Source organism: Botryllus schlosseri, chromosome 1 (assembly GCF_051294905.1).
Source record: "Botryllus schlosseri isolate E-star chromosome 1, Bs_hap1, whole genome shotgun sequence".
Taxonomy (NCBI): Eukaryota; Metazoa; Chordata; class Ascidiacea; order Stolidobranchia; family Styelidae; genus Botryllus; species Botryllus schlosseri.
The window spans coordinates 18,972,863-18,994,902 of record NC_137236.1 but is presented as its reverse complement, the minus strand read 5'-3'; the positions used below and the strand labels follow the sequence as shown (position 1 = coordinate 18,994,902).

Genomic DNA, 22,040 nt, shown 5'->3' with positions numbered 1-22,040 from the left:
CTCGTGCCGTTTTGACATGACGAGAATTGCAATAAAATAAACTCTTACACGGAGAGCTTAATTTATATGTGTGTTTTTCGACCAGTTCGTCCGAAAGTGCCTCCGAGCAATCAGACAATCTGCTTTTCAGGCGTCTCGTTGACAGCGTGGCGACTTTTCGCCCGATAGAATGTCACATAAAACGGCACAGATTGTATCCACTGTCGCCTACGACCATACCACGTTGAATACACCCGATCTCGTCTGATCTCGGAAGTCAAGCAACGTTGGGCCCGGTTAGTACTTGCATGGGTGACCGGCTGGGAATACCGGGTGTAGTAGGCCGCCTTTTGCATTTTTTCACACAAACTCGATCGATTTGATTGCACGTACAACTATGAATGTCATCATTTGCCGGCCGCCGCTTCTTTCAGCTATGAACTCGCGCTCAATTTGTAGTTGTGCAGGGCCGTTTATCGCAATCTCGTGCCGTTTTGACATGACGAGAATTGCAATAAAATAAACTCTTACACGGAGAGCTTAATTTATATGTGTGTTTTTCGACCAGTTCGTCCGAAAGTGCCTCCGAGCAATCAGACAATCTGCTTTTCAGGCGTCTCGTTGACAGCGTGGCGACTTTTCGCCCGATAGAATGTCACATAAAACGGCACAGATTGTATCCACTGTCGCCTACGACCACACCACGTTGAATACACCCGATCTCGTCTGATCTCGGAAGTCAAGCAACGTTGGGCCCGGTTAGTACTTGCATGGGTGACCGGCTGGGAATACCGGGTGTAGTAGGCCGCCTTTTGCAATTTTTCACACAAACTCGATCAATTTGATTGCACGTACAACTATGAATGTCATCATTTGCCGGCCGCCGCTTCTTTCAGCTATGAACTCGCGCTCAATTTGTAGTTGTGCAGGGCCGTTTATCGCAATCTCGTGCCGTTTTGACATGACGAGAATTGCAATAAAATAAACTCTTACACGGAGAGCTTAATTTATATGTGTGTTTTTCGACCAGTTCGTCCGAAAGTGCCTCCGAGCAATCAGACAATCTGCTTTTCAGGCGTCTCGTTGACAGCGTGGCGACTTTTCGCCCGATAGAATGTCACATAAAACGGCACAGATTGTATCCACTGTCGCCTACGACCATACCACGTTGAATACACCCGATCTCGTCTGATCTCGGAAGTCAAGCAACGTTGGGCCCGGTTAGTACTTGCATGGGTGACCGGCTGGGAATACCGGGTGTAGTAGGCCGCCTTTTGCAATTTTTCACACAAACTCGATCAATTTGATTGCACGTACAACTATGAATATCATCATTTGCCGGCCGCCGCTTCTTTCAGCTATGAACTCGCGCTCAATTTGTAGTTGTGCAGGGCCGTTTATCGCAATCTCGTGCCGTTTTGACATGACGAGAATTGCAATAAAATAAACTCTGACACGGAGAGCTTAATTTATATGTGTGTTTTCGACCAGTTCGTCCGAAAGTGCTTCACAGCAATCAGACAATCTGCTTTTCAGGCGTCTCGTTGACAGCGTGGCGACTTTTCGCCCGATAGAATGTCACATAAAACGGCACAGATTGTATCCACTGTCGCCTACGACCATACCACGTTGAATACACCCGATCTCGTCTGATCTCGGAAGTCAAGCAACGTTGGGCCCGGTTAGTACTTGCATGGGTGACCGGCTGGGAATACCGGGTGAAGTAGGCCGCCTTTTGCAATTTTTCACACAAACTCGATCAATTTGATTGCACGTACAACTATGAATGTCATCATTTGCCGGCCGCCGCTTCTTTCAGCTATGAACTCGCGCTCAATTTGTAGTTGTGCAGGGCCGTTTATCGCAATCTCGTGCCGTTTTGACATGACGAGAATTGCAATAAAATAAACTCTGACACGTAGAGCTTAATTTATATGTGTGTTTTTCGACCAGTTCGTCCGAAAGTGCTTCACAGCAATCAGACAATCTGCTTTTCAGGCGTCTCGTTGACAGCGTGGCGACTTTTCGCCCGATAGAATGTCACATAAAACGGCACAGATTGTATCCACTGTCGCCTACGACCATACCACGTTGAATACACCCGATCTCGTCTGATCTCGGAAGTCAAGCAACGTTGGGCCCGGTTAGTACTTGCATGGGTGACCGGCTGGGAATACCGGGTGTAGTAGGCCGCCTTTTGCAATTTTTCACACAAACTCGATCAATTTGATTGCACGTACAACTATGAATGTCATCATTTGCCGGCCGCCGCTTCTTTCAGCTATGAACTCGCGCTCAATTTGTAGTTGTGCAGGGCCGTTTATCGCAATCTCGTGCCGTTTTGACATGACGAGAATTGCAATAAAATAAACTCTGACACGGAGAGCTTAATTTATATGTGTGTTTTTCGACCAGTTCGTCCGAAAGTGCTTCACAGCAATCAGACAATCTGCTTTTCAGGCGTCTCGTTGACAGCGTGGCGACTTTTCGCCCGATAGAATGTCACATAAAACAGCACAGATTGTATCCACTGTCGCCTACGACCATACCACGTTGAATACACCCGATCTCGCCTGATCTCGGAAGTCAAGCAACGTTGGGCCCGGTTAGTACTTGCATGGGTGACCGGCTGGGAATACCGGGTGTAGTAGGCCGCCTTTTGCCATTTTTCACACAAACTCGATCAATTTGATTGCACGTACAACTATGAATGTCATCATTTGCCGGCCGCCGCTTCTTTCAGCTATGAACTCGCGCTCAATTTGTAGTTGTGCAGGGCCGTTTATCGCAATCTCGTGCCGTTTTGACATGACGAGAATTGCAATAAAATAAACTCTTACACGGAGAGCTTAATTTATATGTGTGTTTTTCGACCAGTTCGTCCGAAAGTGCCTCCGAGCAATCAGACAATCTGCTTTTCAGTCGTCTCGTTGACAGCGTGGCGACTTTTCGCCCGATAGAATGTCACATAAAACGGCACAGATTGTATCCACTGTCGCCTACGACCATACCACGTTGAATACACCCGATCTCGTCTGATCTCGGAAGTCAAGCAACGTTGGGCCCGGTTAGTACTTGCATGGGTGACCGGCTGGGAATACCGGGTGTAGTAGGCCGCCTTTTGCATTTTTTCACACAAACTCGATCAATTTGATTGCACGTACAACTATGAATGTCATCATTTGCCGGCCGCCGCTTCTTTCAGCTATGAACTCGCGCTCAATTTGTAGTTGTGCAGGGCCGTTTATCGCAATCTCGTGCCGTTTTGACATGACGAGAATTGCAATAAAATAAACTCTTACACGGAGAGCTTAATTTATATGTGTGTTTTTCGACCAGTTCGTCCGAAAGTGCCTCCGAGCAATCAGACAATCTGCTTTTCAGGCGTCTCATTGACAGCGTGGCGACTTTTCGCCCGATAGAATGTCACATAAAACGGCACAGATTGTATCCACTGTCGCCTACGACCATACCACGTTGAATACACCCGATCTCGTCTGATCTCGGAAGTCAAGCAACGTTGGGCCCGGTTAGTACTTGCATGGGTGACCGGCTGGGAATACCGGGTGTAGTAGGCCGCCTTTTGCAATTTTTCACACAAACTCGATCAATTTGATTGCACGTACAACTATGAATATCATCATTTGCCGGCCGCCGCTTCTTTCAGCTATGAACTCGCGCTCAATTTGTAGTTGTGCAGGGCCGTTTATCGCAATCTCGTGCCGTTTTGACATGACGAGAATTGCAATAAAATAAACTCTGACACGGAGAGCTTAATTTATATGTGTGTTTTTCGACCAGTTCGTCCGAAAGTGCCTCCGAGCAATCAGACAATCTGCTTTTCAGGCGTCTCGTTGACAGCGTGGCGACTTTTCGCCCGATAGAATGTCACATAAAACGGCACAGATTGTATCCACTGTCGCCTACGACCATACCACGTTGAATACACCCGATCTCGTCTGATCTCGGAAGTCAAGCAACGTTGGGCCCGGTTAGTACTTGCATGGGTGACCGGCTGGGAATACCGGGTGTAGTAGGCCGCCTTTTGCAATTTTTCACACAAACTCGATCAATTTGATTGCACGTACAACTATGAATGTCATCATTTGCCGGCCGCCGCTTCTTTCAGCTATGAACTCGCGCTCAATTTGTAGTTGTGCAGGGCCGTTTATCGCAATCTCGTGCCGTTTTGACATGACGAGAATTGCAATAAAATAAACTCTTACACGGAGAGCTTAATTTATATGTGTGTTTTTCGACCAGTTCGTCCGAAAGTGCCTCCGAGCAATCAGACAATCTGCTTTTCAGGCGTCTCGTTGACAGCGTGGCGACTTTTCGCCCGATAGAATGTCACATAAAACGGCACAGATTGTATCCACTGTCGCCTACGACCATACCACGTTGAATACACCCGATCTCGTCTGATCTCGGAAGTCAAGCAACGTTGGGCCCGGTTAGTACTTGCATGGGTGACCGGCTGGGAATACCGGGTGTAGTAGGCCGCCTTTTGCATTTTTTCACACAAACTCGATCAATTTGATTGCACGTACAACTATGAATGTCATCATTTGCCGGCCGCCGCTTCTTTCAGCTATGAACTCGCGCTCAATTTGTAGTTGTGCAGGGCCGTTTATCGCATTCTCGTGCCGTTTTGACATGACGAGAATTGCAATAAAATAAACTCTGACACGGAGAGCTTAATTTATATGTGTGTTTTTCGACCAGTTCGTCCGAAAGTGCTTCACAGCAATCAGACAATCTGCTTTTCAGGCGTCTCGTTGACAGCGTGGCGACTTTTCGCCCGATAGAATGTCACATAAAACGGCACAGATTGTATCCACTGTCGCCTACGACCATACCACGTTGAATACACCCGATCTCGTCTGATCTCGGAAGTCAAGCAACGTTGGGCCCGGTTAGTACTTGCATGGGTGACCGGCTGGGAATACCGGGTGTAGTAGGCCGCCTTTTGCAGTTTTTCACACAAACTCGATCAATTTGATTGCACGTACAACTATGAATGTCATCATTTGCCGGCCGCCGCTTCTTTCAGCTATGAACTCGCGCTCAATTTGTAGTTGTGCAGGGCCGTTTATCGCAATCTCGTGCCGTTTTGACATGACGAGAATTGCAATAAAATAAACTCTTACACGGAGAGCTTAATTTATATGTGTGTTTTTCGACCAGTTCGTCCGAAAGTGCCTCCGAGCAATCAGACAATCTGCTTTTCAGGCGTCTCGTTGACAGCGTGGCGACTTTTCGCCCGATAGAATGTCACATAAAACGGCACAGATTGTATCCACTGTCGCCTACGACCACACCACGTTGAATACACCCGATCTCGTCTGATCTCGGAAGTCAAGCAACGTTGGGCCCGGTTAGTACTTGCATGGGTGACCGGCTGGGAATACCGGGTGTAGTAGGCCGCCTTTTGCAATTTTTCACACAAACTCGATCAATTTGATTGCACGTACAACTATGAATGTCATCATTTGCCGGCCGCCGCTTCTTTCAGCTATGAACTCGCGCTCAATTTGTAGTTGTGCAGGGCCGTTTATCGCAATCTCGTGCCGTTTTGACATGACGAGAATTGCAATAAAATAAACTCTTACACGGAGAGCTTAATTTATATGTGTGTTTTTCGACCAGTTCGTCCGAAAGTGCCTCCGAGCAATCAGACAATCTGCTTTTCAGGCGTCTCGTTGACAGCGTGGCGACTTTTCGCCCGATAGAATGTCACATAAAACGGCACAGATTGTATCCACTGTCGCCTACGACCATACCACGTTGAATACACCCGATCTCGTCTGATCTCGGAAGTCAAGCAACGTTGGGCCCGGTTAGTACTTGCATGGGTGACCGGCTGGGAATACCGGGTGTAGTAGGCCGCCTTTTGCAATTTTTCACACAAACTCGATCAATTTGATTGCACGTACAACTATGAATATCATCATTTGCCGGCCGCCGCTTCTTTCAGCTATGAACTCGCGCTCAATTTGTAGTTGTGCAGGGCCGTTTATCGCAATCTCGTGCCGTTTTGACATGACGAGAATTGCAATAAAATAAACTCTGACACGGAGAGCTTAATTTATATGTGTGTTTTCGACCAGTTCGTCCGAAAGTGCTTCACAGCAATCAGACAATCTGCTTTTCAGGCGTCTCGTTGACAGCGTGGCGACTTTTCGCCCGATAGAATGTCACATAAAACGGCACAGATTGTATCCACTGTCGCCTACGACCATACCACGTTGAATACACCCGATCTCGTCTGATCTCGGAAGTCAAGCAACGTTGGGCCCGGTTAGTACTTGCATGGGTGACCGGCTGGGAATACCGGGTGAAGTAGGCCGCCTTTTGCAATTTTTCACACAAACTCGATCAATTTGATTGCACGTACAACTATGAATGTCATCATTTGCCGGCCGCCGCTTCTTTCAGCTATGAACTCGCGCTCAATTTGTAGTTGTGCAGGGCCGTTTATCGCAATCTCGTGCCGTTTTGACATGACGAGAATTGCAATAAAATAAACTCTGACACGTAGAGCTTAATTTATATGTGTGTTTTTCGACCAGTTCGTCCGAAAGTGCTTCACAGCAATCAGACAATCTGCTTTTCAGGCGTCTCGTTGACAGCGTGGCGACTTTTCGCCCGATAGAATGTCACATAAAACGGCACAGATTGTATCCACTGTCGCCTACGACCATACCACGTTGAATACACCCGATCTCGTCTGATCTCGGAAGTCAAGCAACGTTGGGCCCGGTTAGTACTTGCATGGGTGACCGGCTGGGAATACCGGGTGTAGTAGGCCGCCTTTTGCAATTTTTCACACAAACTCGATCAATTTGATTGCACGTACAACTATGAATGTCATCATTTGCCGGCCGCCGCTTCTTTCAGCTATGAACTCGCGCTCAATTTGTAGTTGTGCAGGGCCGTTTATCGCAATCTCGTGCCGTTTTGACATGACGAGAATTGCAATAAAATAAACTCTGACACGGAGAGCTTAATTTATATGTGTGTTTTTCGACCAGTTCGTCCGAAAGTGCTTCACAGCAATCAGACAATCTGCTTTTCAGGCGTCTCGTTGACAGCGTGGCGACTTTTCGCCCGATAGAATGTCACATAAAACAGCACAGATTGTATCCACTGTCGCCTACGACCATACCACGTTGAATACACCCGATCTCGCCTGATCTCGGAAGTCAAGCAACGTTGGGCCCGGTTAGTACTTGCATGGGTGACCGGCTGGGAATACCGGGTGTAGTAGGCCGCCTTTTGCCATTTTTCACACAAACTCGATCAATTTGATTGCACGTACAACTATGAATGTCATCATTTGCCGGCCGCCGCTTCTTTCAGCTATGAACTCGCGCTCAATTTGTAGTTGTGCAGGGCCGTTTATCGCAATCTCGTGCCGTTTTGACATGACGAGAATTGCAATAAAATAAACTCTTACACGGAGAGCTTAATTTATATGTGTGTTTTTCGACCAGTTCGTCCGAAAGTGCCTCCGAGCAATCAGACAATCTGCTTTTCAGTCGTCTCGTTGACAGCGTGGCGACTTTTCGCCCGATAGAATGTCACATAAAACGGCACAGATTGTATCCACTGTCGCCTACGACCATACCACGTTGAATACACCCGATCTCGTCTGATCTCGGAAGTCAAGCAACGTTGGGCCCGGTTAGTACTTGCATGGGTGACCGGCTGGGAATACCGGGTGTAGTAGGCCGCCTTTTGCATTTTTTCACACAAACTCGATCAATTTGATTGCACGTACAACTATGAATGTCATCATTTGCCGGCCGCCGCTTCTTTCAGCTATGAACTCGCGCTCAATTTGTAGTTGTGCAGGGCCGTTTATCGCAATCTCGTGCCGTTTTGACATGACGAGAATTGCAATAAAATAAACTCTTACACGGAGAGCTTAATTTATATGTGTGTTTTTCGACCAGTTCGTCCGAAAGTGCCTCCGAGCAATCAGACAATCTGCTTTTCAGGCGTCTCATTGACAGCGTGGCGACTTTTCGCCCGATAGAATGTCACATAAAACGGCACAGATTGTATCCACTGTCGCCTACGACCATACCACGTTGAATACACCCGATCTCGTCTGATCTCGGAAGTCAAGCAACGTTGGGCCCGGTTAGTACTTGCATGGGTGACCGGCTGGGAATACCGGGTGTAGTAGGCCGCCTTTTGCAATTTTTCACACAAACTCGATCAATTTGATTGCACGTACAACTATGAATATCATCATTTGCCGGCCGCCGCTTCTTTCAGCTATGAACTCGCGCTCAATTTGTAGTTGTGCAGGGCCGTTTATCGCAATCTCGTGCCGTTTTGACATGACGAGAATTGCAATAAAATAAACTCTGACACGGAGAGCTTAATTTATATGTGTGTTTTTCGACCAGTTCGTCCGAAAGTGCTTCACAGCAATCAGACAATCTGCTTTTCAGGCGTCTCGTTGACAGCGTGGCGACTTTTCGCCCGATAGAATGTCACATAAAACGGCACAGATTGTATCCACTGTCGCCTACGACCATACCACGTTGAATACACCCGATCTCGTCTGATCTCGGAAGTCAAGCAACGTTGGGCCCGGTTAGTACTTGCATGGGTGACCGGCTGGGAATACCGGGTGTAGTAGGCCGCCTTTTGCAATTTTTCACACAAACTCGATCAATTTGATTGCACGTACAACTATGAATGTCATCATTTGCCGGCCGCCGCTTCTTTCAGCTATGAACTCGCGCTCAATTTGTAGTTGTGCAGGGCCGTTTATCGCAATCTCGTGCCGTTTTGACATGACGAGAATTGCAATAAAATAAACTCTTACACGGAGAGCTTAATTTATATGTGTGTTTTTCGACCAGTTCGTCCGAAAGTGCCTCCGAGCAATCAGACAATCTGCTTTTCAGGCGTCTCGTTGACAGCGTGGCGACTTTTCGCCCGATAGAATGTCACATAAAACGGCACAGATTGTATCCACTGTCGCCTACGACCATACCACGTTGAATACACCCGATCTCGTCTGATCTCGGAAGTCAAGCAACGTTGGGCCCGGTTAGTACTTGCATGGGTGACCGGCTGGGAATACCGGGTGTAGTAGGCCGCCTTTTGCATTTTTTCACACAAACTCGATCAATTTGATTGCACGTACAACTATGAATGTCATCATTTGCCGGCCGCCGCTTCTTTCAGCTATGAACTCGCGCTCAATTTGTAGTTGTGCAGGGCCGTTTATCGCAATCTCGTGCCGTTTTGACATGACGAGAATTGCAATAAAATAAACTCTGACACGGAGAGCTTAATTTATATGTGTGTTTTTCGACCAGTTCGTCCGAAAGTGCTTCACAGCAATCAAACAATCTGCTTTTCAGGCGTCTCGTTGACAGCGTGGCGACTTTTCGCCCGATAGAATGTCACATAAAACGGCACAGATTGTATCCACTGTCGCCTACGACCATACCACGTTGAATACACCCGATCTCGTCTGATCTCGGAAGTCAAGCAACGTTGGGCCCGGTTAGTACTTGCATGGGTGACCGGCTGGGAATACCGGGTGTAGTAGGCCGCCTTTTGCAGTTTTTCACACAAACTCGATCAATTTGATTGCACGTACAACTATGAATGTCATCATTTGCCGGCCGCCGCTTCTTTCAGCTATGAACTCGCGCTCAATTTGTAGTTGTGCAGGGCCGTTTATCGCAATCTCGTGCCGTTTTGACATGACGAGAATTGCAATAAAATAAACTCTTACACGGAGAGCTTAATTTATATGTGTGTTTTTCGACCAGTTCGTCCGAAAGTGCCTCCGAGCAATCAGACAATCTGCTTTTCAGGCGTCTCGTTGACAGCGTGGCGACTTTTCGCCCGATAGAATGTCACATAAAACGGCACAGATTGTATCCACTGTCGCCTACGACCATACCACGTTGAATACACCCGATCTCGTCTGATCTCGGAAGTCAAGCAACGTTGGGCCCGGTTAGTACTTGCATGGGTGACCGGCTGGGAATACCGGGTGTAGTAGGCCGCCTTTTGCATTTTTTCACACAAACTCGATCAATTTGATTGCACGTACAACTATGAATGTCATCATTTGCCGGCCGCCGCTTCTTTCAGCTATGAACTCGCGCTCAATTTGTAGTTGTGCAGGGCCGTTTATCGCAATCTCGTGCCGTTTTGACATGACGAGAATTGCAATAAAATAAACTCTGACACGGAGAGCTTAATTTATATGTGTGTTTTTCGACCAGTTCGTCCGAAAGTGCTTCACAGCAATCAGACAATCTGCTTTTCAGGCGTCTCGTTGACAGCGTGGCGACTTTTCGCCCGATAGAATGTCACATAAAACGGCACAGATTGTATCCACTGTCGCCTACGACCATACCACGTTGAATACACCCGATCTCGTCTGATCTCGGAAGTCAAGCAACGTTGGGCCCGGTTAGTACTTGCATGGGTGACCGGCTGGGAATACCGGGTGTAGTAGGCCGCCTTTTGCAGTTTTTCACACAAACTCGATCAATTTGATTGCACGTACAACTATGAATGTCATCATTTGCCGGCCGCCGCTTCTTTCAGCTATGAACTCGCGCTCAATTTGTAGTTGTGCAGGGCCGTTTATCGCAATCTCGTGCCGTTTTGACATGACGAGAATTGCAATAAAATAAACTCTGACACGGAGAGCTTAATTTATATGTGTGTTTTTCGACCAGTTCGTCCGAAAGTGCTTCACAGCAATCAGACAATCTGCTTTTCAGGCGTCTCGTTGACAGCGTGGCGACTTTTCGCCCGATAGAATGTCACATAAAACGGCACAGATTGTATCCACTGTCGCCTACGACCATACCACGTTGAATACACCCGATCTCGTCTGATCTCGGAAGTCAAGCAACGTTGGGCCCGGTTAGTACTTGCATGGGTGACCGGCTGGGAATACCGGGTGTAGTAGGCCGCCTTTTGCAATTTTTCACACAAACTCGATCAATTTGATTGCACGTACAACTATGAATGTCATCATTTGCCGGCCGCCGCTTCTTTCAGCTATGAACTCGCGCTCAATTTGTAGTTGTGCAGGGCCGTTTATCGCAATCTCGTGCCGTTTTGACATGACGAGAATTGCAATAAAATAAACTCTTACACGGAGAGCTTAATTTATATGTGTGTTTTTCGACCAGTTCGTCCGAAAGTGCCTCCGAGCAATCAGACAATCTGCTTTTCAGGCGTCTCGTTGACAGCGTGGCGACTTTTCGCCCGATAGAATGTCACATAAAACGGCACAGATTGTATCCACTGTCGCCTACGACCATACCACGTTGAATACACCCGATCTCGTCTGATCTCGGAAGTCAAGCAACGTTGGGCCCGGTTAGTACTTGCATGGGTGACCGGCTGGGAATACCGGGTGTAGTAGGCCGCCTTTTGCATTTTTTCACACAAACTCGATCAATTTGATTGCACGTACAACTATGAATGTCATCATTTGCCGGCCGCCGCTTCTTTCAGCTATGAACTCGCGCTCAATTTGTAGTTGTGCAGGGCCGTTTATCGCAATCTCGTGCCGTTTTGACATGACGAGAATTGCAATAAAATAAACTCTGACACGGAGAGCTTAATTTATATGTGTGTTTTTCGACCAGTTCGTCCGAAAGTGCTTCACAGCAATCAGACAATCTGCTTTTCAGGCGTCTCGTTGACAGCGTGGCGACTTTTCGCCCGATAGAATGTCACATAAAACGGCACAGATTGTATCCACTGTCGCCTACGACCATACCACGTTGAATACACCCGATCTCGTCTGATCTCGGAAGTCAAGCAACGTTGGGCCCGGTTAGTACTTGCATGGGTGACCGGCTGGGAATACCGGGTGTAGTAGGCCGCCTTTTGCAGTTTTTCACACAAACTCGATCAATTTGATTGCACGTACAACTATGAATGTCATCATTTGCCGGCCGCCGCTTCTTTCAGCTATGAACTCGCGCTCAATTTGTAGTTGTGCAGGGCCGTTTATCGCAATCTCGTGCCGTTTTGACATGACGAGAATTGCAATAAAATAAACTCTTACACGGAGAGCTTAATTTATATGTGTGTTTTTCGACCAGTTCGTCCGAAAGTGCCTCCGAGCAATCAGACAATCTGCTTTTCAGGCGTCTCGTTGACAGCGTGGCGACTTTTCGCCCGATAGAATGTCACATAAAACGGCACAGATTGTATCCACTGTCGCCTACGACCATACCACGTTGAATACACCCGATCTCGTCTGATCTCGGAAGTCAAGCAACGTTGGGCCCGGTTAGTACTTGCATGGGTGACCGGCTGGGAATACCGGGTGTAGTAGGCCGCCTTTTGCATTTTTTCACACAAACTCGATCAATTTGATTGCACGTACAACTATGAATGTCATCATTTGCCGGCCGCCGCTTCTTTCAGCTATGAACTCGCGCTCAATTTGTAGTTGTGCAGGGCCGTTTATCGCAATCTCGTGCCGTTTTGACATGACGAGAATTGCAATAAAATAAACTCTGACACGGAGAGCTTAATTTATATGTGTGTTTTTCGACCAGTTCGTCCGAAAGTGCTTCACAGCAATCAGACAATCTGCTTTTCAGGCGTCTCGTTGACAGCGTGGCGACTTTTCGCCCGATAGAATGTCACATAAAACGGCACAGATTGTATCCACTGTCGCCTACGACCATACCACGTTGAATACACCCGATCTCGTCTGATCTCGGAAGTCAAGCAACGTTGGGCCCGGTTAGTACTTGCATGGGTGACCGGCTGGGAATACCGGGTGTAGTAGGCCGCCTTTTGCAGTTTTTCACACAAACTCGATCAATTTGATTGCACGTACAACTATGAATGTCATCATTTGCCGGCCGCCGCTTCTTTCAGCTATGAACTCGCGCTCAATTTGTAGTTGTGCAGGGCCGTTTATCGCAATCTCGTGCCGTTTTGACATGACGAGAATTGCAATAAAATAAACTCTGACACGGAGAGCTTAATTTATATGTGTGTTTTTCGACCAGTTCGTCCGAAAGTGCTTCACAGCAATCAGACAATCTGCTTTTCAGGCGTCTCGTTGACAGCGTGGCGACTTTTCGCCCGATAGAATGTCACATAAAACGGCACAGATTGTATCCACTGTCGCCTACGACCATACCACGTTGAATACACCCGATCTCGTCTGATCTCGGAAGTCAAGCAACGTTGGGCCCGGTTAGTACTTGCATGGGTGACCGGCTGGGAATACCGGGTGTAGTAGGCCGCCTTTTGCAGTTTTTCACACAAACTCGATCAATTTGATTGCACGTACAACTATGAATGTCATCATTTGCCGGCCGCCGCTTCTTTCAGCTATGAACTCGCGCTCAATTTGTAGTTGTGCAGGGCCGTTTATCGCAATCTCGTGCCGTTTTGACATGACGAGAATTGCAATAAAATAAACTCTTACACGGAGAGCTTAATTTATATGTGTGTTTTTCGACCAGTTCGTCCGAAAGTGCCTCCGAGCAATCAGACAATCTGCTTTTCAGGCGTCTCGTTGACAGCGTGGCGACTTTTCGCCCGATAGAATGTCACATAAAACGGCACAGATTGTATCCACTGTCGCCTACGACCACACCACGTTGAATACACCCGATCTCGTCTGATCTCGGAAGTCAAGCAACGTTGGGCCCGGTTAGTACTTGCATGGGTGACCGGCTGGGAATACCGGGTGTAGTAGGCCGCCTTTTGCAATTTTTCACACAAACTCGATCAATTTGATTGCACGTACAACTATGAATGTCATCATTTGCCGGCCGCCGCTTCTTTCAGCTATGAACTCGCGCTCAATTTGTAGTTGTGCAGGGCCGTTTATCGCAATCTCGTGCCGTTTTGACATGACGAGAATTGCAATAAAATAAACTCTGACACGGAGAGCTTAATTTATATGTGTGTTTTTCGACCAGTTCGTCCGAAAGTGCTTCACAGCAATCAGACAATCTGCTTTTCAGGCGTCTCGTTGACAGCGTGGCGACTTTTCGCCCGATAGAATGTCACATAAAACGGCACAGATTGTATCCACTGTCGCCTACGACCATACCACGTTGAATACACCCGATCTCGTCTGATCTCGGAAGTCAAGCAACGTTGGGCCCGGTTAGTACTTGCATGGGTGACCGGCTGGGAATACCGGGTGTAGTAGGCCGCCTTTTGCAGTTTTTCACACAAACTCGATCAATTTGATTGCACGTACAACTATGAATGTCATCATTTGCCGGCCGCCGCTTCTTTCAGCTATGAACTCGCGCTCAATTTGTAGTTGTGCAGGGCCGTTTATCGCAATCTCGTGCCGTTTTGACATGACGAGAATTGCAATAAAATAAACTCTTACACGGAGAGCTTAATTTATATGTGTGTTTTTCGACCAGTTCGTCCGAAAGTGCCTCCGAGCAATCAGACAATCTGCTTTTCAGGCGTCTCGTTGACAGCGTGGCGACTTTTCGCCCGATAGAATGTCACATAAAACGGCACAGATTGTATCCACTGTCGCCTACGACCACACCACGTTGAATACACCCGATCTCGTCTGATCTCGGAAGTCAAGCAACGTTGGGCCCGGTTAGTACTTGCATGGGTGACCGGCTGGGAATACCGGGTGTAGTAGGCCGCCTTTTGCAATTTTTCACACAAACTCGATCAATTTGATTGCACGTACAACTATGAATGTCATCATTTGCCGGCCGCCGCTTCTTTCAGCTATGAACTCGCGCTCAATTTGTAGTTGTGCAGGGCCGTTTATCGCAATCTCGTGCCGTTTTGACATGACGAGAATTGCAATAAAATAAACTCTTACACGGAGAGCTTAATTTATATGTGTGTTTTTCGACCAGTTCGTCCGAAAGTGCCTCCGAGCAATCAGACAATCTGCTTTTCAGGCGTCTCGTTGACAGCGTGGCGACTTTTCGCCCGATAGAATGTCACATAAAACGGCACAGATTGTATCCACTGTCGCCTACGACCATACCACGTTGAATACACCCGATCTCGTCTGATCTCGGAAGTCAAGCAACGTTGGGCCCGGTTAGTACTTGCATGGGTGACCGGCTGGGAATACCGGGTGTAGTAGGCCGCCTTTTGCATTTTTTCACACAAACTCGATCGATTTGATTGCACGTACAACTATGAATGTCATCATTTGCCGGCCGCCGCTTCTTTCAGCTATGAACTCGCGCTCAATTTGTAGTTGTGCAGGGCCGTTTATCGCAATCTCGTGCCGTTTTGACATGACGAGAATTGCAATAAAATAAACTCTTACACGGAGAGCTTAATTTATATGTGTGTTTTTCGACCAGTTCGTCCGAAAGTGCCTCCGAGCAATCAGACAATCTGCTTTTCAGGCGTCTCGTTGACAGCGTGGCGACTTTTCGCCCGATAGAATGTCACATAAAACGGCACAGATTGTATCCACTGTCGCCTACGACCACACCACGTTGAATACACCCGATCTCGTCTGATCTCGGAAGTCAAGCAACGTTGGGCCCGGTTAGTACTTGCATGGGTGACCGGCTGGGAATACCGGGTGTAGTAGGCCGCCTTTTGCAATTTTTCACACAAACTCGATCAATTTGATTGCACGTACAACTATGAATGTCATCATTTGCCGGCCGCCGCTTCTTTCAGCTATGAACTCGCGCTCAATTTGTAGTTGTGCAGGGCCGTTTATCGCAATCTCGTGCCGTTTTGACATGACGAGAATTGCAATAAAATAAACTCTTACACGGAGAGCTTAATTTATATGTGTGTTTTTCGACCAGTTCGTCCGAAAGTGCCTTCGAGCAATCAGACAATCTGCTTTTCAGGCGTCTCGTTGACAGCGTGGCGACTTTTCGCCCGATAGAATGTCACATAAAACGGCACAGATTGTATCCACTGTCGCCTACGACCACACCACGTTGAATACACCCGATCTCGTCTGATCTCGGAAGTCAAGCAACGTTGGGCCCGGTTAGTACTTGCATGGGTGACCGGCTGGGAATACCGGGTGTAGTAGGCCGCCTTTTGCAATTTTTCACACAAACTCGATCAATTTGATTGCACGTACAACTATGAATGTCATCATTTGCCGGCCGCCGCTTCTTTCAGCTATGAACTCGCGCTCAATTTGTAGTTGTGCAGGGCCGTTTATCGCAATCTCGTGCCGTTTTGACATGACGAGAATTGCAATAAAATAAACTCTTACACGGAGAGCTTAATTTATATGTGTGTTTTTCGACCAGTTCGTCCGAAAGTGCCTCCGAGCAATCAGACAATCTGCTTTTCAGGCGTCTCGTTGACAGCGTGGCGACTTTTCGCCCGATAGAATGTCACATAAAACGGCACAGATTGTATCCACTGTCGCCTACGACCATACCACGTTGAATACACCCGATCTCGTCTGATCTCGGAAGTCAAGCAACGTTGGGCCCGGTTAGTACTTGCATGGGTGACCGGCTGGGAATACCGGGTGTAGTAGGCCGCCTTTTGCATTTTTTCACACAAACTCGATCGATTTGATTGCACGTACAACTATGAATGTCATCATTTGCCGGCCGCCGCTTCTTTCAGCTATGAACTCGCGCTCAATTTGTAGTTGTGCAGGGCCGTTTATCGCAATCTCGTGCCGTTTTGACATGACGAGAATTGCAATAAAATAAACTCTTACACGGAGAGCTTAATTTATATGTGTGTTTTTCGACCAGTTCGTCCGAAAGTGCCTCCGAGCAATCAGACAATCTGCTTTTCAGGCGTCTCGTTGACAGCGTGGCGACTTTTCGCCCGATAGAATGTCACATAAAACGGCACAGATTGTATCCACTGTCGCCTACGACCACACCACGTTGAATACACCCGATCTCGTCTGATCTCGGAAGTCAAGCAACGTTGGGCCCGGTTAGTACTTGCATGGGTGACCGGCTGGGAATACCGGGTGTAGTAGGCCGCCTTTTGCAATTTTTCACACAAACTCGATCAATTTGATTGCACGTACAACTATGAATGTCATCATTTGCCGGCCGCCGCTTCTTTCAGCTATGAACTCGCGCTCAATTTGTAGTTGTGCAGGGCCGTTTATCGCAATCTCGTGCCGTTTTGACATGACGAGAATTGCAATAAAATAAACTCTTACACGGAGAGCTTAATTTATATGTGTGTTTTTCGACCAGTTCGTCCGAAAGTGCCTCCGAGCAATCAGACAATCTGCTTTTCAGGCGTCTCGTTGACAGCGTGGCGACTTTTCGCCCGATAGAATGTCACATAAAACGGCACAGATTGTATCCACTGTCGCCTACGACCATACCACGTTGAATACACCCGATCTCGTCTGATCTCGGAAGTCAAGCAACGTTGGGCCCGGTTAGTACTTGCATGGGTGACCGGCTGGGAATACCGGGTGTAGTAGGCCGCCTTTTGCATTTTTTCACACAAACTCGATCAATTTGATTGCACGTACAACTATGAATGTCATCATTTGCCGGCCGCCGCTTCTTTCAGCTATGAACTCGCGCTCAATTTGTAGTTGTGCAGGGCCGTTTATCGCAATCTCGTGCCGTTTTGACATGACGAGAATTGCAATAAAATAAACTCTGACACGGAGAGCTTAATTTATATGTGTGTTTTTCGACCAGTTCGTCCGAAAGTGCTTCACAGCAATCAGACAATCTGCTTTTCAGGCGTCTCGTTGACAGCGTGGCGACTTTTCGCCCGATAGAATGTCACATAAAACGGCACAGATTGTATCCACTGTCGCCTACGACCATACCACGTTGAATACACCCGATCTCGTCTGATCTCGGAAGTCAAGCAACGTTGGGCCCGGTTAGTACTTGCATGGGTGACCGGCTGGGAATACCGGGTGTAGTAGGCCGCCTTTTGCAGTTTTTCACACAAACTCGATCAATTTGATTGCACGTACAACTATGAATGTCATCATTTGCCGGCCGCCGCTTCTTTCAGCTATGAACTCGCGCTCAATTTGTAGTTGTGCAGGGCCGTTTATCGCAATCTCGTGCCGTTTTGACATGACGAGAATTGCAATAAAATAAACTCTTACACGGAGAGCTTAATTTATATGTGTGTTTTTCGACCAGTTCGTCCGAAAGTGCCTCCGAGCAATCAGACAATCTGCTTTTCAGGCGTCTCGTTGACAGCGTGGCGACTTTTCGCCCGATAGAATGTCACATAAAACGGCACAGATTGTATCCACTGTCGCCTACGACCATACCACGTTGAATACACCCGATCTGCGGAAGATTGCTAGCTTAGAGGCGAGGTATTACTGGAATACACGAAATATTGGATATACCGAATATATTGGATAAACGAAATATACTGGATATAAGTCATAACACCTGAGAAAGGTAAAAGATTGATAATGGCGACGGCCATGACGACCTGCAACGCTAGTGAAGCAGAAGGAAATGATACACAGCCATCATTTGCAACAGTAACGTCGAAATCAAAGAATACAACAACATACAAGAAAACCAAGAAAGAAATACCGATCTACAAGAATACGAGAAATAGGTCTTACTTCGTAAGGGGAGAAGACAACCTTGACCTTCATATTGTAGCAAAAGAGCTGGAAAGCAACACCATCACTGCAAAGTACCATGAACACATTGAAGGAATATACAAACTGAAAGCCGGAACATTCGTTATCACAATGAAAGAAGACAAAAGTGGAAAGAAGCTAAAAGATGAATTGCTACAGCAGCTAAGCCAAAACCCTACGCAAGCAAGGTTTAAAGAGATAACCATAGAGCTCCCAAAGCGTCCAGCAACACATCTTATTGTCAAAGGCATAGCATGTGAAACAAAAAGAGACACAGCAGTTGAACAACTGAACAAATATGGATTCGGAAAGGTTGTCAATCAGACAAGAGTACTTTACAAGAATACTAACTGGTACAATGGCTTCACTAACATCTGGATGGAAGATTTCAGTGAAGAAGATATGCCAGATAGTATGATAATTGATGGTGTGAGATGTTGGATCAAGACTGCTGCAGATGCATATCAAAAGCGTTGCTACAACTGCAACGGAACGGGTCACATGATCAGAGATTGCCCAGCCGAAAAATTGGAATGCACCAAGTGCGGCAGGATAGGCCATGGCGCAGAAACTTGTAAAGCAAAACGTGGCAAAAGACAAAACGAACACGAGGCTGGAATCGAAAAGGCTGAGGGAGTCAATGATCAAATCGTAGATAAACCTGTAAGAAAAAACTCAAGCGAACCCAATGCTGGTGAGAGAATAACCGACGAAACGAACGGATCGACGAGAATAACAACAGAGAAACCAGCTGACCTGAATATGAGTCAGAATGAGGACACGAACAAAAATCAAACAGCGCCGAATAGCCCAGTGATGACGAAATCTTACACATCACCGGACGCTGCATACGAGAATGAAGACACAACAGAGGAACACTCCGTACAGCCTCAGGTCAGCGAGAAAAAACGCGAATCAGGCAAATCAAATGAAACACAGACGGCCCAAAAGCTACTCAGTAAAAAGTCGTCTAATGCCAACAAAGGACCAAAATCGAGCGCCAGCTGTGATAAAGCGTCGAAACAACAAAACGGAAACAGAGTAACGACCAGGAACAACACAAGCAACCAAGTGAGGATAATAAAACCGAATATAAATTGCATTAAAAAAGACAACACTAAAAGAAAGACAGCCATAATCCAGCAGGACCCCCAAAACAGAATCAATGGCGAACCTATTGAAAATAGCATCGATTAACGTAAATGGATTATCAAACAGACTACAGGATTTGGAACAATATATACAGACATCGAATTTGGATATACTATTGATTCAGGAAACGCATAAGATCGATAATGTGGATATACGTAACTGGGCAGCGGAAATCGGATTTATTATCTACTTCAACACAAAGAACGAAGTGAGACAATACTCTGGCACTGCGATAATGATTAAAGAACATCACGAAGGTAAAATTTTGCGCCACTATAGCATGATTGAAAACCGTGCCCAATGCCTCTGCATTCAAATTGACAAATGCCCAATAGCTATAATAAATATTTATGCCCCGTCTGGACAATCCGCAGATGCGAGAAAGTTACGTGACGATTTCCTAATCAAACTAGAATCAGAAATCCATGAAATTGAAGTCCCGGTTATAATGGGTGGTGATTTCAACCTAATTATTGACAAAAAAGACACTCGAATTAAACAGAGCCTCCATGTCAGAAGCGCCGAGAGACACTTTGAAAAGCTAACTAATGACGCGGAACTGATTGACGTGTTTAGGAGTAAACATCCTCTTGCCGAAGTATTCACTTACGTCACTGGAAAAACCGCGAGGAGACTAGATCGTTTCTACGCATCTTGTGAACTCATGAGCCATGTCCAGAATGCAGGGCATGAAAATAACCTTGTGGCTGACCACATAAGTCCGACAATAACACTCGCAATTGAGCCAAGCACTCTGTGGGGAAGAAAAAATTGGAAGTGTAATAATGACCTTTTGCGAGATGACGTGTACCGAGATATAATATCTAATCTCATCAGCTTTGAAGAGAATAATATCCAACACTGCCATGGCATTCAACAATGGTGGGACAGACTAAAAGATAGAATTGCCAACGTAAGCAAGAGATATGAGATAGACAAATATAAAACTTGTGATCCTCAGATAACGTATCAGAGGGTAAAGGGAAAATTGCGCATGTTAACCAAAATTGACCGTTGCGAAGGTGAACCTAACACGACGAGACAATTTTGGCAAGAATTGAAGACCAGACGGCGTAAGACTGAGCTTAAAGAACTTCAGCTCAGAGATGGAACGGTAACGACTGACCGTAATATTATTGCTAACCAGATTGAACAATTCTACACAGAATTGTGGACCCGACACGACGGCATTAATTCGTACGATCAAGCCGAATATCTATCATCGTACCAGAACGACTGCATGCACGGGAAAGACAATGAACGAACATCGGTAATACAATCTAGCGAAATATTACAAATACTGAAAGCAATGAACAGGGAAAGGTCACCGGGTTTCGACGGCCTGACAGTGGAATTCTACCTTGCAATGTGGCAAAGCATTGGTTCGAGATTAACAGAAATCATAAACAACGCGCTAATATACGGAAACATACCGCATAGCTGGAAACGTGCTAAAATTATTTTGATTCACAAAGGAAAGGACAAAAAGGATTTAGCGAACTGGCGACCCATTTCGCTGTTAAACACGGACTACAAAATAATGGCGAAAATTCTCAACAACAGACTGGTTGAGGAAATTTCGAGCAACATCAACATGACACAGAAAGCGGGAATTCCTGGAAGACAAATGGACGTGATACACAACAATGTGAGTGCAATTGTTAATTATCATCAAGAAAAACCTTTAGAAGGTTATATAATGACTATAGACGCAAGGAAAGCCTTTGATAAGGTGGACCACCAAATGCTCCTGAAAGTGCTTGATAAACTGCCCGTCACGGAAGAAACTCTTAAAGTGATCAAAGCCATATATGATAATCCTATTGCGACCATCGAGGTTAACGGCCTCCAAACAGCCAATGTAAATTGTACGAGGGGTATTAGACAAGGATGTCCTTTGAGTATGACACTATACGCGATTAGCGCAGACCCTCTAGCCCACAAGCTATGCACTAACGACAACATCAAAGGTATCCAAATCGGCGGGATAGAGCATAAATTAGACCAATTTGCTGATGACGTCACACTGTATCTAAGAACAACTGACTCTATTACCACAGTCCTTAACGAATATCAAAGCTTGCATAGAGTGACAGGTCAAGATATCAACACAGACAAGACGGAAATCCTACCGCTGAACGAAAAATCGCGTATCAGTCTGCAAAAAACTGCGCACGCACATATGCTAAAGCCAGTAATTAAGATACTGGGCTTATACCACGGAGGAAGCGAGCTGCAAATGAACTTCGACAGACTCTGGCAAGGAGTCGAGAAAAGCGTAAGGCATATTAAATCAAAACGGCTTTCTTGGATTGGTAAAATA

General features: G+C 46.5%; 1 long non-coding RNA gene and 39 other non-coding genes across 40 annotated transcripts in view; all 40 read left to right on the top strand.

Moving 5' to 3' along the window:
• The window catches only part of LOC145444709 (uncharacterized), a 231,741-nt gene that overhangs the window by 51,608 nt on the left and 158,093 nt on the right, over positions 1-22,040 (top strand). The window lies entirely within an intron of this gene.
• LOC145451663 (5S ribosomal RNA) lies at positions 206-324 on the top strand. The gene has a single exon (XR_013918981.1). It is a non-coding gene; the product is annotated as a 5S ribosomal RNA (ribosomal RNA).
• LOC145451958 (5S ribosomal RNA) lies at positions 668-786 on the top strand. Its single transcript, XR_013919147.1, has one exon. It is a non-coding gene; the product is annotated as a 5S ribosomal RNA (ribosomal RNA).
• LOC145451617 (5S ribosomal RNA) lies at positions 1,130-1,248 on the top strand. The gene has a single exon (XR_013918966.1). It is a non-coding gene; the product is annotated as a 5S ribosomal RNA (ribosomal RNA).
• Positions 1,591-1,709, top strand: LOC145452187 (5S ribosomal RNA). The gene has a single exon (XR_013919233.1). It is a non-coding gene; the product is annotated as a 5S ribosomal RNA (ribosomal RNA).
• LOC145451607 (5S ribosomal RNA) lies at positions 2,053-2,171 on the top strand. Its single transcript, XR_013918964.1, has one exon. It is a non-coding gene; the product is annotated as a 5S ribosomal RNA (ribosomal RNA).
• Positions 2,515-2,633, top strand: LOC145452228 (5S ribosomal RNA). The gene has a single exon (XR_013919254.1). It is a non-coding gene; the product is annotated as a 5S ribosomal RNA (ribosomal RNA).
• LOC145451532 (5S ribosomal RNA) lies at positions 2,977-3,095 on the top strand. The gene has a single exon (XR_013918937.1). It is a non-coding gene; the product is annotated as a 5S ribosomal RNA (ribosomal RNA).
• On the top strand, positions 3,439-3,557 carry LOC145451442 (5S ribosomal RNA). The gene has a single exon (XR_013918930.1). It is a non-coding gene; the product is annotated as a 5S ribosomal RNA (ribosomal RNA).
• Positions 3,901-4,019, top strand: LOC145451321 (5S ribosomal RNA). The gene has a single exon (XR_013918830.1). It is a non-coding gene; the product is annotated as a 5S ribosomal RNA (ribosomal RNA).
• LOC145451197 (5S ribosomal RNA) lies at positions 4,363-4,481 on the top strand. The gene has a single exon (XR_013918716.1). It is a non-coding gene; the product is annotated as a 5S ribosomal RNA (ribosomal RNA).
• LOC145451127 (5S ribosomal RNA) lies at positions 4,825-4,943 on the top strand. Its single transcript, XR_013918692.1, has one exon. It is a non-coding gene; the product is annotated as a 5S ribosomal RNA (ribosomal RNA).
• On the top strand, positions 5,287-5,405 carry LOC145451953 (5S ribosomal RNA). The gene has a single exon (XR_013919146.1). It is a non-coding gene; the product is annotated as a 5S ribosomal RNA (ribosomal RNA).
• Positions 5,749-5,867, top strand: LOC145451060 (5S ribosomal RNA). The gene has a single exon (XR_013918683.1). It is a non-coding gene; the product is annotated as a 5S ribosomal RNA (ribosomal RNA).
• On the top strand, positions 6,210-6,328 carry LOC145452173 (5S ribosomal RNA). The gene has a single exon (XR_013919225.1). It is a non-coding gene; the product is annotated as a 5S ribosomal RNA (ribosomal RNA).
• LOC145450979 (5S ribosomal RNA) lies at positions 6,672-6,790 on the top strand. Its single transcript, XR_013918661.1, has one exon. It is a non-coding gene; the product is annotated as a 5S ribosomal RNA (ribosomal RNA).
• LOC145452222 (5S ribosomal RNA) lies at positions 7,134-7,252 on the top strand. The gene has a single exon (XR_013919244.1). It is a non-coding gene; the product is annotated as a 5S ribosomal RNA (ribosomal RNA).
• LOC145450917 (5S ribosomal RNA) lies at positions 7,596-7,714 on the top strand. The gene has a single exon (XR_013918641.1). It is a non-coding gene; the product is annotated as a 5S ribosomal RNA (ribosomal RNA).
• Positions 8,058-8,176, top strand: LOC145450842 (5S ribosomal RNA). The gene has a single exon (XR_013918607.1). It is a non-coding gene; the product is annotated as a 5S ribosomal RNA (ribosomal RNA).
• Positions 8,520-8,638, top strand: LOC145450773 (5S ribosomal RNA). The gene has a single exon (XR_013918582.1). It is a non-coding gene; the product is annotated as a 5S ribosomal RNA (ribosomal RNA).
• On the top strand, positions 8,982-9,100 carry LOC145450705 (5S ribosomal RNA). The gene has a single exon (XR_013918570.1). It is a non-coding gene; the product is annotated as a 5S ribosomal RNA (ribosomal RNA).
• Positions 9,444-9,562, top strand: LOC145450631 (5S ribosomal RNA). Its single transcript, XR_013918553.1, has one exon. It is a non-coding gene; the product is annotated as a 5S ribosomal RNA (ribosomal RNA).
• LOC145450561 (5S ribosomal RNA) lies at positions 9,906-10,024 on the top strand. The gene has a single exon (XR_013918518.1). It is a non-coding gene; the product is annotated as a 5S ribosomal RNA (ribosomal RNA).
• Positions 10,368-10,486, top strand: LOC145450484 (5S ribosomal RNA). The gene has a single exon (XR_013918496.1). It is a non-coding gene; the product is annotated as a 5S ribosomal RNA (ribosomal RNA).
• Positions 10,830-10,948, top strand: LOC145450405 (5S ribosomal RNA). The gene has a single exon (XR_013918485.1). It is a non-coding gene; the product is annotated as a 5S ribosomal RNA (ribosomal RNA).
• Positions 11,292-11,410, top strand: LOC145450340 (5S ribosomal RNA). The gene has a single exon (XR_013918476.1). It is a non-coding gene; the product is annotated as a 5S ribosomal RNA (ribosomal RNA).
• LOC145450270 (5S ribosomal RNA) lies at positions 11,754-11,872 on the top strand. The gene has a single exon (XR_013918468.1). It is a non-coding gene; the product is annotated as a 5S ribosomal RNA (ribosomal RNA).
• On the top strand, positions 12,216-12,334 carry LOC145450203 (5S ribosomal RNA). Its single transcript, XR_013918451.1, has one exon. It is a non-coding gene; the product is annotated as a 5S ribosomal RNA (ribosomal RNA).
• Positions 12,678-12,796, top strand: LOC145454758 (5S ribosomal RNA). The gene has a single exon (XR_013920222.1). It is a non-coding gene; the product is annotated as a 5S ribosomal RNA (ribosomal RNA).
• LOC145454687 (5S ribosomal RNA) lies at positions 13,140-13,258 on the top strand. The gene has a single exon (XR_013920205.1). It is a non-coding gene; the product is annotated as a 5S ribosomal RNA (ribosomal RNA).
• On the top strand, positions 13,602-13,720 carry LOC145451946 (5S ribosomal RNA). The gene has a single exon (XR_013919143.1). It is a non-coding gene; the product is annotated as a 5S ribosomal RNA (ribosomal RNA).
• On the top strand, positions 14,064-14,182 carry LOC145454613 (5S ribosomal RNA). The gene has a single exon (XR_013920181.1). It is a non-coding gene; the product is annotated as a 5S ribosomal RNA (ribosomal RNA).
• Positions 14,526-14,644, top strand: LOC145451937 (5S ribosomal RNA). Its single transcript, XR_013919140.1, has one exon. It is a non-coding gene; the product is annotated as a 5S ribosomal RNA (ribosomal RNA).
• Positions 14,988-15,106, top strand: LOC145454554 (5S ribosomal RNA). The gene has a single exon (XR_013920168.1). It is a non-coding gene; the product is annotated as a 5S ribosomal RNA (ribosomal RNA).
• On the top strand, positions 15,450-15,568 carry LOC145451930 (5S ribosomal RNA). Its single transcript, XR_013919134.1, has one exon. It is a non-coding gene; the product is annotated as a 5S ribosomal RNA (ribosomal RNA).
• LOC145451923 (5S ribosomal RNA) lies at positions 15,912-16,030 on the top strand. Its single transcript, XR_013919132.1, has one exon. It is a non-coding gene; the product is annotated as a 5S ribosomal RNA (ribosomal RNA).
• Positions 16,374-16,492, top strand: LOC145454481 (5S ribosomal RNA). The gene has a single exon (XR_013920135.1). It is a non-coding gene; the product is annotated as a 5S ribosomal RNA (ribosomal RNA).
• LOC145451916 (5S ribosomal RNA) lies at positions 16,836-16,954 on the top strand. Its single transcript, XR_013919126.1, has one exon. It is a non-coding gene; the product is annotated as a 5S ribosomal RNA (ribosomal RNA).
• Positions 17,298-17,416, top strand: LOC145454407 (5S ribosomal RNA). The gene has a single exon (XR_013920121.1). It is a non-coding gene; the product is annotated as a 5S ribosomal RNA (ribosomal RNA).
• On the top strand, positions 17,760-17,878 carry LOC145454338 (5S ribosomal RNA). The gene has a single exon (XR_013920100.1). It is a non-coding gene; the product is annotated as a 5S ribosomal RNA (ribosomal RNA).